This window comes from Tamandua tetradactyla, chromosome 8, assembly GCF_023851605.1.
Source record: "Tamandua tetradactyla isolate mTamTet1 chromosome 8, mTamTet1.pri, whole genome shotgun sequence".
Taxonomy (NCBI): Eukaryota; Metazoa; Chordata; class Mammalia; order Pilosa; family Myrmecophagidae; genus Tamandua; species Tamandua tetradactyla.
In genome coordinates this window covers 122,884,306-122,890,554 of record NC_135334.1, presented here as the reverse complement: position 1 = coordinate 122,890,554, position 6,249 = coordinate 122,884,306, and the positions used below count along the sequence as shown (strand labels likewise).

Sequence of the window (6,249 nt, the reverse complement as noted above, 5' to 3'; positions counted from 1 at the left end):
CGTATGGCAATTCTATATTCAGCTTTTTGAGGAACCGCCAAACTGCCTTCCACAGTGGTTGCACCATTTGACATTCCCACCAACAGTGGATAAGTGTGCCTCTTTCTCCGCATCCTCGCCAGCACTTGTCATTTTCTGTTTTGTTGATAATGGCCATTCTGGTGGGTGTGAGCTGATATCTCATTGTGGTTTTGATTTGTATTTCTCTAATGGCCAGGGACATTGAGCATCTCTTCATGTGCCTTTAGCCATTTGTATTTCCTCTTCTGATAGGTGTCTGTTCAAGTCTTTTTCCCATTTTGTAATTGGGTTGGTTGCCTTTTTGTTGTTGTTGAGTTGAATAATCTCTTTATAAATTCTGGATACTAGACCTTTATCTGATATGTCATTTCCAAATATTGTCTCCCATTGTGTAGGCTGTCTTTCTACTTTCTTGATGAAGTTCTTTGATGCACAAAAGTGTTTAATTTTGAGGAGCTCCCATTTATTTATTTCCTTCTTCAGTGCTCTTGCTTTAGGTTTAAGGTCCATAAAACCGCCTCCAATTGTAAGATTCATAAGATATCTCCCTTCATTTTCCTCTAACTGTTTTATGGTCTTAGACCTAATGTTTAGATCTTTGATCCATTTTGAGTTAACTTTTGTATAGGGTGTGAGAGATGGGTCTTCTTTCATTCTTTTGCATATGGATATCCAGTTCTCTAAGCACCATTTATTGAAGAGACTGCTCTGTCCCAGGTGAGTTGGCTTGACTGCCTTATCAAAGATCAAATGTCCATAGATGAGAGGGTCTATATCTGAGCACTCTATTCGATTCCATTGGTCGATATATCAAATTTCTGTTGTTTTATGTCATCCGGTTTGTGGTAACTTGTTGTGGAATCCCCAGGAAACCAATACATCAGGTAAGTCCCGCTTTTATACCCAGACCCGCAAAGTCTCATCACGATGCAGGGATGGGGGGAGCGACATCTCCTCATTTCACTTGCCACATGAATCCCATTCCTAAGTGCAAATGGGCCTGTTGGACAGAGGGAGTTTTGGGTTAAATCCTTTCACCAGCCTTGTCTCAGCTCCGGTTCCTGTCCTTTTACAACTCAACTGAAATCATCAGAAAAATGCACCCATTTAAAAATATTTTCTCAAGGATGTTCATCGCAGCCTTGTTTAGAAATAGTAGGGGGACAGCAACCCTGGAAATAATCTGATTGTCAAAAATTAGTAGGCTGTTGGTTCTCAGGCTGGGGCAGGAATGTGCAAGATGAACCTGGAGCACCTTGCAGTGCTGGAAAGCAAAGACGTGCTCAAACGAACAAGCAAACAAACCCACAGTGATGAGAATATCTTGACTCACAAGAGTCAAATGAAAGAGTTTCCAAAGGACAAAACTGGAACAATTTGAGCAAGAAAGTAAATGAAGGATTGAATTATAACCCAATTTATAAAATAATGCACATGAGCCCATACTCTTATGAATGAATGAATGAATGAATGAATGGGGAGAGGGTTGGTGGTTCAAGAAACAAATACCCCATGCAGAAGAATATCAAATAATTTATGCACAAGTTCTCTGACCTGAAGTAAGGGCTGTATAACTCCCCACTCCTTAAGTGTGCACTGCACATAGTGAATTTTTTCCAAAAGTGTTTCTTCTAAGTTTAAATCAACAGGGATAAGCCAAATTGATAGTATGTACCCTTGATAAGATTTGATGAAAATGTAGCCTACCTTCCCAAAATGATGCTCCCAGTCTGATCATGAGAAGAGTGGCAGACAAATCCCAGGTGAGGCGCATTCTATAAAATACCTGAGCACTACTTCCCAAAACTGCCAAGGCGTTCAAGGCAAGGACAGTCTGAAAAACCATCACAGCCAAAGGAACCTAAGGAGACATGACAACTAAATGTAATGCAGTATCTTCGTTGGGATCTTGAAACAGAAAAAAGGACATTAGGTAAAAATTAAGGAAATTTGAATAAATATGGACTTTGTTAATAATAATGTATCAAATATTGGTTCATTAATTGTAGCAAATGTACTATACTAACGTTAACTGTTCATAAGAGGGTAATCTGGGTGTGAGGCATGTGGGAACTCTAGTACTTTCTTTCTTCACAATTTTCCTGTAAATCTAATGCTGGCCCCCCCCCCCAATATTTAAAATAAAAAAAAAAATAGTAGACTGTCCAAATTGTGGTAGCTTCATAATATGAAGTGTTTTCCAGTCTTTACAATGAATGCAGTAGATAGTTGTGTGTGGAAATAGAGAGATGTTTGCAAAACATAGTTAAACTGGAAAAAAAAAGAGTCAGTAACAGGATATTATGTATTCCCTTTTTTAAATACTTAGTCTTATGGGAAAAGTGTAGAAGGCTGTATCAACATGCTAAGAGGATTTTCAACTACTGACAGATTTTTCTTTTTGTTTATCTGCATTTTCTAATTTTTTAATGATGGCTCAGTATAACAAAGATGATGTGTAGGCAGAATTCTGAGTTGATCTCCAATAGCCCTTGAATAATCCCCTTTCCTTGAGTGTGGGCAGGCCATGTGCATATGGCAGATGTCACTCCTTTGATAGGTTACATTATAGGGCAAAGGTGAAGGAACTTTTGTATGTGTAATTAAAGTCTTTAATCAATTGGCTTTGAGTTACTCAAAAGGAAGGTGATCCTGGGTGGGCCTGACCTAAGCAGGTGAACCCTTTAAGATTTATGCTTTCCCTGGGATCAGAGAAGATCCCACTGCTCTTGAAGAAGCAAGCTGCCCTAAGTTATATGGCTGCAAGGAAGCAAATTCTGCCAAACAGCCACAAGAGCTTGGAAGAGGACCCCAAGCCTCTGATGAGAACTCAGCCCTGTCCAACACCACGAGTCTCTGAGCAGACCACCCGGCTAAGCTGTGCCCAGACTCCTGGTGGATGAAAACTGCCAACCAATACATGGGTTCTCTTTAAGACACTTAAGTTTGTGGTAATTCATCATGCAGGAATAGAAAATGAATACAGATGAAACAAAAAATAATAAAGAAAGGAAAAAAGAACTTAGGACAAGTGGAATGTGACAGTTTCATTTCTGAACAAATAATGTCATCCAGGTTCTTAGGTCGGTTTGCTGGGCTTGTGCTATTCATGTCACCCACGTCTCCTGTTCCAAAGTCTTTCAGACAATACAGGCAAAGTTGTTCGCATTTTATGCTGATGAATTAATCACACCAAGTGCTATGGATAAGAGTATAAATATTCCTAAAAGACACGTCACTGTCAGCCAGTGAGATACTGCGCTTGTGGCATAAGCAGCTGTAGAGGAAGGAGGCAGGGCAGCGACCATGAACCGGCTGTGCTGTTCCCTCCCAACAGAAAACTTTTTATATTTTTAAAACTGGCTGTGCTGTTCCCTTCCAACAGAAAACTTTTTATATTTTTAAAATACGTAATATAGTTTTAAAAATCCAACAGTACTGACCAGATGAAAAGACATCCTCTAGGAAAGTCGGTTTTACCATCAGGACGTCATCGGGGAAAGGGGGTGAAGCCTTCGGGAAGAGCTCCAGCTGCACTCCGCACCTGGGCGGGCACCTGGGGGGCACCGCCCCTCCCTCCCCGGCCCCTCCCCCTCCGTCCCCCCCCCCCCCCCCGTCCCCCCAGGTGACACGCCTGTGGCCAGAGTGGGAGGCTGTGAGCCTGATGAGGGAGAATGGCCCCCGCCGGCCCCTCCCCCCATCCCCCCGCCTCCCCTCCCCCCCGCTCCTCCCCCCCGCCCCCCCCACCCCCGCTCACGCCCGCGTGGGGAGCGCGGCTGCTCCAGCCCTGGACTGTGGTGTGCTTGCCAGTTGGCCTCCAGCACCCGTCTCAACACAGCTCGGCAAGGAGCAGGCTGGTGGGATGCAGCCCTCCTGTACTGCAGCCCAGGTCCTGGCAAGCCTTGGATACCAGCACGAGCATCTGCGGAGGCCACTTCAAGATGCCCCGGACCCCAGTGTTACGATGCCAGCGGCCACCGGAGCGGTATTTGTGAGGCGCCATCAGCTCGTGGGATCCTGGCGAAACCCAGCGGACGCTTCCCTTACCCAGACCAGCTCAGCCTGGACAGGGTGGGTCCTGGGCGACCCCCTGGGCCTCCTGACCCGGAGCTCGTATGCTTCCCCCCACCACCCCAGCCTTGCTCAGGCGAGATGTCGCAGATCTGATGAGGACAGAAGTGGTAAAATAACAGTAAATAAGTAAGTAAGGAGCTTCTCTGCGCAGTCCTCCAGGCCGATCACTCAGCCCCCAAACAACCCTGGCTTAGCTCACCACTAGCACTCCCGGTGCCTGACTCTTGTGGGCATTACAGCACAAGGACTTAAATGCAGTTCATTAATAACGCTCTTTCATTTCAAAATGTGCCCATTCCAAAGTACCCAGAGTAAATCTCCCTTCACCCGTCCTTGCCAAACCTAACCCATGTGCTGTGTTAATCATTAAGAGTTTTCTGAGGATTCTTCTAGACATTTTTTATGCATTTTTACACATAGATCTGCACACACAAATGTACATGTTTTTGAATGTATACAAATAGGATTTTACTATACATATTGTTCTGCAACTTGCTTTTTCACTTCGCTGGTTCTTGGAAGGCTTTCCATGTAAGAATGTGCACATTTGTGTCATTCATTTTAAACTGCTGGCCGGTGTTCAATAGCAAGTGCCGTGTTTTCCGAGCCATTCTCCCACCAAAAGACCCTTAAGTGATTAGCAGTTTTTTGGTTTTGCAGACAGTGCTGCAGCAAACAACCTTGTAATTGCAACCTCTTTCACATGAGTGTTTCCTTCTGATAGACACTCAGAATGAAATTCCTGGGTTCAAGTGTGCATGTAGTTTCTGTTTGGATAGATCCTGCTACGACTCCAGTAGCTGGTGCCATCACACTGTCTCCAACAGAGTGAGGACAGGAGAGCAGCCCTTTCCCTTCTCTTTGCCGCCGCTGGATTTCATTAATCTTGGAAATCTATATTGACTGGTGGGTGGACATTGGTATCTTGTTTTAATTTGTGTTTCCCTGATCATTGGTGAGATTGAACAGTAGGCATCTTTCGGTTCTTCATTCACTTCCCCATTTTTGGCTCCCTTGACAACTCATACCACACTCTCCTGGTTTTCTTTCTTTCCTTCTAGCCTTTCTCTCTCCAGTCTTGACTTCTCCTCACCTGCCTTTAAGTGCTGATGTTCCCCAAGGCTGGGCCTCCCAGCCTGGACACGCACACCGGCTTCTGAATCTCCCCTCACTCCCAGACAACCTTCTTCAGCCCCATTCAGGCTTTCAATGCTGTCTGCACACCAGTGACTCCCGTGCGAGCCTCCTCTCCCGCTTCATACCTGTCGGTTCACCTGTCTGCTTGGACGTCTGAGGGCCTGGTAAGCACTCCGGTTCAAAGCTGAGCCCACGTGCTTATCGCCCACACTAGCCCTTCTTCGGATTTCCCCCTCCGTGACCGTCTCACTGAGCTTCCTGTGGCCCGACCAGCACCGGAGGAGTCATCCCAAGGTGATGTCCTCACCACGACTCGAAGCCACCCAGCTCCCAGCCTCATGGCTCTGTGTCCTACCTCTGGAAAGTGTCTCTTTCCATCTCCTCGGCCCCATGCTCAGAACTTCTGCCGCAGCCTCCTACCTGGCTTCTCTGAACCCGTGCTTGGCCCTGGCCCATCCATTCTCTACAATATTTATCGTGACACTCCCTTGCACACAAACCTGTTAAGCACAAAATTGTTTATAATATTTAACAATAGAAGATTGATTGAACACGCTTGGTACATCCATTTGATGAGACAATATGCAGTTAAAAGTATGGTTCTAGCAAGTACTAAAGAGGAGATATTCTTATTTAAAATTTAGAGCAGCACTGTCTTACAGAAACATAATGTAAGCCACAAAAATAAGTTAAAATTTTCTAGTAGGCACATTAAACAGTAAAAGGAAACATGTGAAATTGATTTTATTAATATATTTTATTTAACTCAATATAAGAATGATCAGCATTAATCAATATCGAAATTATTAATGGAATCGTTTACATTCTTTTTTCATATTAAGTCTTTGAACCCCAGGGTGTGTTTTATGCTTACAGCATCTCTGAGTTCAGACACCAAATTTTCATCAGAAATACTGATCTGTATGTAGATTTTATAAAATGTACAGTTGAAAAAGTAGATTCACATATCACAGTTGTTCTAAGGATGCTTAAAAGTTTTCCAACAACTGAATGGAG

The 6,249-nt window shown here is 44.2% G+C and overlaps 1 long non-coding RNA gene across 1 annotated transcript; it reads right to left on the bottom strand.

Moving 5' to 3' along the window:
• Nucleotides 1-658: 658 nt before the first annotated feature.
• LOC143643785 (uncharacterized) lies at nt 659-3,550 on the bottom strand. The gene is made up of 3 exons (XR_013156400.1): nt 3,465-3,550; nt 1,729-1,882; nt 659-1,021 (listed from the first exon to the last, which is right to left on the bottom strand). It is a non-coding gene; the product is annotated as an uncharacterized LOC143643785 (long non-coding RNA).
• Between the last annotated feature and the right edge of the window lie 2,699 nt (nt 3,551-6,249).